This window comes from Saimiri boliviensis, chromosome 3 (genome assembly GCF_048565385.1).
Source record: "Saimiri boliviensis isolate mSaiBol1 chromosome 3, mSaiBol1.pri, whole genome shotgun sequence".
Lineage (NCBI taxonomy): Eukaryota > Metazoa > Chordata > Mammalia > Primates > Cebidae > Saimiri > Saimiri boliviensis.
In genome coordinates, this window is record NC_133451.1 from 103,773,609 (window position 1) to 103,784,182 (window position 10,574).

Here is a 10,574-nt window from a genome sequence, read left to right on the forward strand (position 1 = left end):
CGGCGGGGGGCCAGATAAATGGCCTCAGGTGGCCGCATGCGGCCCACGGGCCATAGTTTGGGGACGCCTGGATTAGTGCATGAAGAAACTGTGGTATATATAATATACAATGGAATACTTTTCACCCCTAAAACAGAATAAAATCTTACTTTTTGTGGCAACAGGGATAAACCTGAAGGACTTTATGTTAAGTAAAGTGAATCAAGTACAGAAAGACAAACACTATATGATCTTGCTCATATATAAACTCCAGAAAAGTTGATTTTATAAAAGTAGAGAGTAGAACAGTGGTTATCAAAGGCTGAGGAGGGGAGGTTAGAGACAGAAATGAGGAGAGGTTGGTCAATGGATATAAAGTTACAGTTAGATAGGGAGAAAAGTTTTGGAGTTCTGTTAAACATATATAGTGAATACTATACATATTATAGCAAATATCGATGTACTATATATTTCAAGATAGCTAGAATATTTTTATTGTTTTCAATATAAAGAAATAATAAATATGTAAAGTGATAGATATGGTAATTGTCCTCATTTGATCATTATGTCACCCATAATGTAAATCAGTTTTCACCAGGTATGTACACATTTAAACATCATATTGTATACCAAAAATATATACAATCATTATTTTTCAATTATAAGTTATAACTTGAATATAAAATTCAATTTTTTAATCAAAAAGTATGGTGAAGATAACTGGTTCTCCAGGCCTTATATTTTTTTAGAATTTCCTAGCTACATTTTTTGCATTATTTCTCTTCAGAGGTTCAGAAAGATATAACTAAACCACCCCTTCCTCATCTTCCTATGTCTAGAATAGTCAGGTACCACAAGGAAATTCTAGAACATTGCTGTCCAATAGTACTTTCTGCAATGATATCAATGTTCTATAATCTGCACTGTCCAAAATGGTATCCATGAGTCATGTATTGCTATTGAGCATGTAAATATGGTTAGTGGGGCTGAGAAACTCAGCTTTCATCATTATCTAATAATGAATTTAATTATTTACTATAAGATATGTAAATGTAAAATAAATTATAAAATGTAAGTAATTTAACTTATATTTATTTTTATTATAAATAGGAATTAATTGATTTAGAATTTAATTTTAAAAATCTCATCTGGCTCACAGGGTTCTTACATAAATAACTATTAGAATATAGTCATATTCATTTGTTTACATACTACCTATAGCTGTGTTTGTACTAAACAGCAGAGTCAAATAATTTCTATAGACACCTTATGATCACAAAACCAAATTTACAGAATAAGTCTGCCAATGTTGCTTTAGAGGATTCTTTTGGTTTTAGTCTGGATAGGGGTTCCTTGCTACCTGACTGGGATGTATGAGCTTTCTGAAATGGAGAAAACCTCTAGCACAACCCTCCTTGACTTAATAGTTTGATTGTAGCCACTGATGTTTCTGGATAGTCCTTAGTTCTAGAGAAGTATGTTGAAGACCTATTCTTTCCCTAATAACCTATGATGCACACCAACTCTGAGATACTCCAGGAGGAAATGGAAAGGTTTGAGTAATTACAGAGCGGTGACTCACCGAGAGAATGAAAAACATATCTCTTCTTTCTCTGCATCTCTATTGAGCACAAAATTCTGTAACTATTAAGTCATATAGATGAGTAAATTAATTTCATTACCCTCAAAAGTAGAAATAGTTCAGTACTCGTGATTTCCTCTATTGCCAAAATGTTTCTGTAATACTTGTATAACAAGAGGACAGGAACCATAAGAAATATATGTATAATCATCACATTACCAAATATAAATTCTCATCATTTTCTTCTTTCCAATAATTTGCAATCAGAAAATGTAAAACTTTCTTAAGAAAGTTTATATTACTTTAAAAAAAAAAAAGAAAGTAAGTAAGTTTATATTACTAACATCTATAATCAAGTGGTATACATGAAGAAATTATGTTCTGGTTAAACAAATTTGGGTGGCTTATGCCACTCTGATGCTACGTTGAAAAATCTTTTTTCTCTACTGAGTTTTAATTGGCTTATATTCCCCTGCCCATGCACAACCATTACATACAGTTTATTATCTTTATTTTTCCTAAAAGAAGTTTGTAAATATTATACTTGAAATATAATTTTAAATCATATCCAGAAGTTATAAACGAAGTGATACCTTATTAAAAGCAAGAGACCTTGACATCCTTCTTAAAAAGCAATTTGCTTTGTAGAGATGCATACCCAAATCCCAAAACTATGATGGTTAAAAAAAATGAAAAGCAAACCAAATGTGCTCCTTGACAAAAAGTTGTGTGTCAATTAAGCGTTTGGTTATCATTATCTGACAAGAAAGTGGTGGACTTTGACTCTTAGTTCCCCCTCACAATATACACTATTCCATATGTTTGACAGTAGACTCATTCTTTCCCATGGATTAGGAACATCCCTTCATCTTTCTTTATCTGGCAAACTCCTCTGCATTCTTTAAGACTAAATTAGATATTACTTTTTTATTTTTTTATTTTTATTGCATTTTAGGTTTTGGGGTACATGTGAAGAACATGCCAGATTGTTACATAGGTACACACATGGCAGTGTGATTTGCTACCTTCCTCCCCCTCACCTATATCTGTCATTTCTCCCCATGCTATCTCTCCCCATCTCCCCACCCCCCGTCCCTCTCCCATTTCCCCCCAACGGACCCCAGGATGTAGTGCTCCCCTCCCCATGTCCATGAGTTCTCATTGTTCAACACCTGCCTATGAGTGAGAACATGTGGTGTTTGATTTTCTGCTCTTGTGTCAGTTTGCTGAGAATGATGGTTTCCAGGTTCATCCATGTCCCTACAAAGGACATGAACAACAGATGCTGGAGAGGATGTGGAGAAATAGGAACACTTTTACACTGTTGGTGGGAGTGTAAATTAGTTCAACCATTGTGGAAGAGAGTGTGGCAATTCCTCAATGACCTAAAAATAGAAATCCCATTTGACCCAGCAATCCCATTACTGGGTATATATCCAAAGGATTACAAATCATTCTACTATAAGGACACATGCACACGAATGTTCATTGCTGCACTGTTTACAATAGCAAAGACCTGGAACCAACCCAAATGCCCATCGATGATAGACTGGACAGGGAAAATGTGGTACATATACACCATGGAATATTATGCAGCCATCAAAAGATACTACTTTAAGAAATCTTAGGCTGGACTGAATGCACATTCTAGGCACTCCAGCAGCACCCCACACATCCCATTCATCTATCAATCATGGATTTCTTTATTGTATGGAAATTAACTCTTGATGTATCTGTCTCCCCAATTAGATTTCAATCTCCTTGAAAGTTTCTGGAAGGCAAGATTAAGTTCTAGTGATTGCTTATTCAATATCAAACAAAAGACTCAGTTAAATCACAGAGAGAAATTAGTTCAAAATCACTAAATGATGATATAAATTAGTTTTCAGTAAGCAGTCCTACAAATCTGCCTCCACAATAACTGGAATTGATATGAATTATAAGAGAGGCAGATATGATATATTTCTGAATTTGGGGGATTTTTCATGTTTTTTTTTAATTTTTCATAATTTCTAAAAAAGAGGCCCAAATGGTGATCCAATGTTTAGAAATGTGTGTTTTCTACTTCACCATAATTCTTAAAACCGATTTTACATTACTTTGTAGCCCCACGGTTTTTTTAACTTAATAAATTATTTTTTAAACTTACTTGACAAATTGTAGGTTTGCTTCAGTTTTACTCCCATTTTATTAACTTATTTCCATGCAGCATTTTTGAGCCAACATTTATTGATTTTATTTTAATTTTTTCCATCCCACTTTTAGATTCAAGAGGTACATGTAGCTTTGTTACATGGGTAAATTTCATGTCACAAGGGTTTGGTGTACAGATAATTTTGTCACCCAGAGAGTCAGCATTGTACCCAATATGCAGTTTTTCAGTCCTCACCCTCCACCCAACCTCCACCCTCAAATAGGCCCCGGTGTCTATTGTTCCCTTCCTTATGTTCATGTGTTCTCAGTGTTTAGCTTATGTTTAGCTTATGTGAGAAAACACAGTATTTGCTTTTCTGCTTCTGCATGAATTCACTTAGCTCATGGCCTCCAGCTCCATCAAAAGGCCATGATCGCATTTTTTATAGCTCCATGAGATATTTAAAACCTATTTCCTCCTTTAAAATTTCATTTTTATTTTTATCATCATTTTGATATTTATTTGGCTGGCTTTCCTTTATATCTTAGAATTTGTCTTCTTTCTCCAATGACCAGTGATGATGAACTTTTTTCATATGTTTGTTGGCTGCATAAATGTCTTCTTTTGAGAAGTGTCTGTTCATATCCTTTGCCCACTTTTTGATGGTATTTTTTTCTTGTAAATTTGTTTTAAGTTCTTTGTAGATTCTGGATATAAGCCCTTTGTCAGATGGGCAGATTGCAAAAATTTTTTCTCATTCTGTTGGTTACTGGTTCACTCTAATAACAGTTTCTTTTGCTGTGTAGAAGCTCTTATTCCAATTAGATCCCATTTGTCTATTTTGTTTTTGTTGTCATTGCTATTGGTGTTTCAGTCATGAAGTCCTTGCCTATGCCTATGTCCTGAATGGTATTGCTTAGGTTTTCTTCTAGAGTTTTCATAGCATTAGGTCTTCTGTTGAAATCTTTAATCCATCTGGAATGAATTTTTCTCTAAGGTGTAAGGAAGGGATCCAGTTTCAGCTTTCTGCATATGGCTAACCAGTTTTCCCAACACCATTTATTAGACAGGTAATCCTTTTCCCTTTGCCTGTTTTTGTGAGGTTTGTCAAAGATCAGATGGTTGTAGATGTGTGGCGTTATTTCTGAGGCCTCTGTTCTGTTCCATTGGTCTATATCTCTGTTTTGGTACCAGTGCCAGGCTATTTAGACAGGTAGGTACAGAAAATGTACAGAAAAGAGTTTAAGATTTATCACAGATCTGGTCTCAAACTAAGACCAGAACTTCAGAACTTTGTGACCCAGTCCCAGTGGTCTTTGCATTACAGTGCACCACTTTCATGTTTCCTGAAGCTACAGGACCATTTTCTTTAGCTATATTTTCTTCAGTTATTAATGTAAGTAAATTATTTGTTAGAGTCTTTGCTCGTTAAATATAAGTAATCTCCCCTTGTTCTTTATTTTATAACAAAAAAAAAGTCAGTTTTATCTGGCATAGCTTTTTATACTGTAATTATCTCCCCTAAACATTCTGGAATGTCCTAAGGTAAGAGAGGAAGAAAAGAGTGTGACTCACTTGTAATGAGAGAGCTGAGACAAGAGCGATTGGGTGTAGTCATTTATTCCCATTTCCTTTTGGGTGTACCAATACAAATAACACCTTGAGGCACTCTTCCCTTTCTAGTGGGGGAGCATCCCTGATTGTTTCCCTGGAACGGGGGGTGGGGGGCTTAGAAAGAAAGTGAAGAGCATCAGCCAGGTGCGGTGGCTCACACTGGTAATACCAGAACTTTGGAAGGTGGAGGCAGGTAGATCACTTGAGGTCAGGAGAGATGACCTCACTTGAGACTGGACTGGCTAAGATGGTGAAACCCTGTCTGTACTAAAAATACAAAACATTAGCCAGGCGTGATGGTGGGTGCCTGTAAACCCAGCTACTCAGGAAGCTGAGGCCAAAGAATCGCTTGAACCTGGGAGGCAGAGGTTACAATGAGCAGAGTTGATGCCACTGACCTCCAGCCTGGGTTACAGAGGGAGGCTCTGACTTAATTAAAAAAAAAAAAAAAAAAAAAAAAAAAAAAAAAAAAAAAGGAGAAAAAAGAAAAAAAGAAAGAAAAGGAAAGGAAAAAAAAAAGGTAAGATCAAACAATAATTCAGTAACCAAACTTACTTTGTAAGCTATGTAAATTATTATTTTAAATGTTTAAATGGTAACAGAGATTGGGAAAATGGATATGTCAATTACATAATGAGGAACAATTCTCCTGGTTCATAGCAGCTCAGTTCAACATACTGTTGGCTCTTGCCTGATTCTCTAATACAAGCCAAATGTTTGACTTCCTTTCCCCAGTGATGTCTCTTTCCAGCATAGTCGTTGAGATACCATGTCACACCAGTTAGAATGGCAATCATTTAAAAATCAGGAGACAACAGATGCTGGAAAGGATGTGGAGAAATAGGAAGGCTTTTACACTGGTGGGAGTGTAAATTAGTTCAACCATTGTGGAAGACAGTGTGGCCATCTCAAGGATCTAGAAATGGAAATTCCATTTGATCTAGCAATCCCATTACTGGGTATATACCCAAAGGATTATAAATCATTCTATTATAAAGATACATGCACATATATGTTTATTGCAGCACTACTCACAATAGCAAAGACTTGGAATCAACCCAAATGCCCATGAGTGATAGACTGGATAAAGGAAATGTGGCACATATACACCATGGAATACTATGCAGCCATAAAAAAGATGAATTCATGTCCTTTGCAAGGACATGGATAAAGCTAGAAACCATCATCAGCAAACTGACAAAAGAACAGCAAACCAAACAATGCATGTACTCATAAGTGGGTGTTGAGCAATGAGAACACATGGACACAGAGAGGGAAACATCACACACCCAGGCCTGTCAGGATGGGAGGCTAGGAGAGGGTAGCAGGGGGTGGGAGGATAAGGAAGGGACAGCATTAGGAGAAATACCTAATGTAGATGATGGGGTGATAGATGCAGCAAACAGCTATGGCACATGTACACCTATGTGACAAACCTGCACCTTCTGCACATGTACCCTGGAACTTAAAGTATTAAAAAAAAAAATTTTCTTCTTTCAACTCACATTGTGTGTAGACAAATTTTCTTATCTCTTTTTCAATTCCCCAAAAACTCACAATGTATGCAGAATTTCTCAATTCAGTATGAGTTAGATTTATACTAGTTTGCAAGGCCTATCCACTAGGTTGCACTGCCAATATCTAAAATGCAGCAAGACCTATATCAAGTACCTACCTACCTCCTCCATTCCCTATTCTAGGGTTTTTCCTATCTTGAACTTAATTTTTTGATTTGTAGTACAGCCTCCATTTGAATCCGGAAATACTCATTGGCTGCTTTTCTCTTTAGGTATAACATCAGCAACACACACATAGCTAAACCTTAGCGTCATTCTAAACACTTAACCACCATGAATATAAAGTGTTACCTTGGGAAAATAGTGCAAGACAAATTCATCCCATATTTTCAGGATTCTTATGGATTCCCTTTTGGAAATACGTATTCAGAGGTCCTCAAATTCCTCTTAGATGAATTAAGAACTGAAGCAGCCTTTCTCAGGCTTAAGGGGAAAATATTAAGGTCTGCTAAATTTAAGGTTGCCAAAGTATTCCCAGACAGCTGTTCTGCATAATCTAGAAGGATGCATGATACTTGTCAAGGTAATTTTTAAATTTGTCTATTATTAGGCATTAATCTATAAACCATAGCCTCAGGAAATTAATTGAGAAATAAGTCTAATAAAAAATGCATAGGAATGTTCTAACAAAACTTTTAGGTTGGTAAGAGACTCTAGATATTAAACACTATGTCAGTATAAAGAAGCCACAGTGGTAACAGTAACAGAATGGAAATAAAATAAAAAACAATAAAATAAAAATATTAGTCTAACTAGAGCTTTGGATAGAAAAAAAAAAACAAGAGCTTAAGTCTCTGTATGGAGCACATTATAACACTGGCCCATGTTTTTATGAAGTACCTACTTTCTTCAGAGTACTTTATCCATAGAAAACAGCCAGTGCTCTCAGTTTATTCAAAAGCTAGCTAGAGATTTAAAATATAGAATACACACAAAAGCAAAACAAAAACCACAAACATACATCTAGGCTCATGACATATGTGGGGAGACAAACTAAGCAAAAGTTTACATAGTTTTCTGATGGAAATAGGTCTTGTGCAAAATATTTAAAATTAATTGAAAAAGACAGAGGAGAGAATGGAAGTGAGTGAAAATATCACATGGGAGATCATGTTAAAATTTTTTCTAAAGGATAATGTCAACATTTGTGGATCATGAAGATCCTGAAGCCTAAGCGAAGAGCAAACTTATCCTTCTGGTATGTATTTTTCGTTTAGGAATTTGTGTTTAACAATATGAATTAAAGCAGAATTTAAGAATTTAAAAGAGAAAATATTTCTCATGTTCATACAGTTTCAGCTTTTCATATTAGTAGTTTCCCTGTACAGAAGCATGGTGAAGACAGACCAAAAAGATGAATAATTAGATTTTTGTAAATTCCAGAAAGCAACTTAATACTACAAGCATAATGTAAGGATATAGTGCTTAGCAAAAATCTGTAGATTAATTCAAAAAAGTGGGAGAAGGAGAAAAATGCAAGAGAGAAGCAGGGAGAATATTACTAATACATGATTAGGTGAGGAGTGTTCACTAACATTTGTAACTGAATACCTAAATGTATATATTTTAATTGGATTTCTGAAAAACCAAGTTTATGTAAGACTAATTTTAAAACTTTTATTGCTCCTCTAATACAATACTGTATCATGAGCCATTAATTATAAGTTAAAAAAAGAAGAAGAAGAAGAAGAAGAAGAAGAAGAAGTAGTAGTAGTAGTAGTAGTAGTAGTAGTAGTAGTAGTAGTAGCATTGCTGAGTTAAAGAGAAAATGGCAGAAATCAGGATATAGTAAGAGACTATTTTAAGCAGAACAAGTTTTGTTAAATTTTTAGTCCAAGAAACAAACAAAAAGTATCGACACCAAAAGCATTGGAAAAAAAAAATACTTTCCTTTCCTTTTTCTTTATGAGACAATTTTTTAAAACTAGAACAATTTGTATGAAGGTGAACAGATACTTCTCTTAAGAAAAATCTGGAAAAAAAGAAAACATGTATGTAAACTAACCAGATGTTTATGATTAGTTCCTAGTTAACATTACCCAGCTGGCTAAGGATGATTTTTATGGAGGGAGAGCATTGTAGAATGCCACATGTTTAAATAAATCATGAGTACAGCAGACATGATCCTGGGGCAAAAGAGCTACACATCCTATTTTAGGTAACCACTTCAAATCACACCATATAACATTAGAACAGCCATTACTCCCCAACACAGTATCTGTTTCCAGTTTCCTCCTACATTTTGATGGGTGTTGTTATGTGTCAGCTTGCATTCTGTTTTCCAGTGTTGTAACACATTGTATGGGTTTTTGTACCAGATGAAGTCCATTACAATATTATGTATTAGTATCACTGGGTTGGGAAAACATATTCAAAAATTATTTTACATTAAATATTTTCTTTGGAAATAGGTTGTTGATATTTTGTTGAGATATCTGTTTCAAGGTCCTGTATCCCAATATCAGTTATAAAGCCATTCCTAACTAAATGTGATTTAAATAAAGCTTTACATTTTCATTCCATTCAAACATTAAATATGTATATTTGAACACCAAATATTTAATTCAATGAAGAAGAAATACAAGAAGAAAGAATTATGTTGCTTCCTTAATACTGAATCGCGTTTTATGATGTTAAAAACTTTAAAATCGTTTTAATGGTTGCATATTTAACCCATAAATAAGGTAAAAAATTAAGAAGATCTAAAGTATATATTTAATCTTATTGCCTTATGAGTTATGACAAATGTACCATAATATTTTAAGGGAAACTTAGCACAGGACAAATTGGAACTCTACTGTCATTTTAACATTTTTGCATATCTAAAACATCTCACTTTGTCATCCAGGCCGGAGTGCAGTGGCATCTCGACTCACTGCAATTTCTACCTCCTGAATTCAAGAGATTCTCCTCTCTCAGCCTCCCCAGTAGATGGGATTACAGGCCCGTGGCACCAAGCCTGGCTAATTTTTGTATTTTTAGTAGACACAGATTTTTACCACATTGGCCTGACTGTTCTAGAACTCCTGACCTCAAATATTCCGTCTGCCTTGGCTTCCCAAAGAAAAATTCTAGAATAAAAAGTTTATCCAAATAATACTTAACCATTTTAAAACTAGGCATTTATTTTTTAATGCATCTTTATGAACATGAAGCTTTGTTTACTGTTTTTTAAATCACTTCCTATTGGATTATTTCGTGTGTGTGTGTGTGTGTGTGTGTGTGTGTGTGTGTGTCTGTTGAGAAAGAGTCTTGCTCTGTCGCCCATGTGTGTGTGTGTCTGTTGAGAAAGAGTCTTGCTCTGTCGCCCAGGCTGGAATACAGTGGCACAATCTTAGCTCACTGCAACCAACGCTTCCTGGAGTCAAGTGATTCCAGTTTCTCAGCCTCCCAAATAGCTGTGATTACAGGCACACAGCACCACATCCAGCTAATGTTTGTATTTTTAGTAAAGAAGGAGTTTCATCATGTTGGCCAGGCTGGTGTTGAACTTCTAACCTCATGTGATCCATCTGCCTCAGCCTCTCAAAGTACTGGGATTACGGGTGTGAGCCAATGGTCCCAGGTTATATTATTTCTTGATGTTTAGTTATTATATTAAAGTATGAATACTATATACACATCAAGAGATCATTTTAGAGAAAAGTTGTATAGATTTACATTCTCACCATCAATGTATAAGATTGTC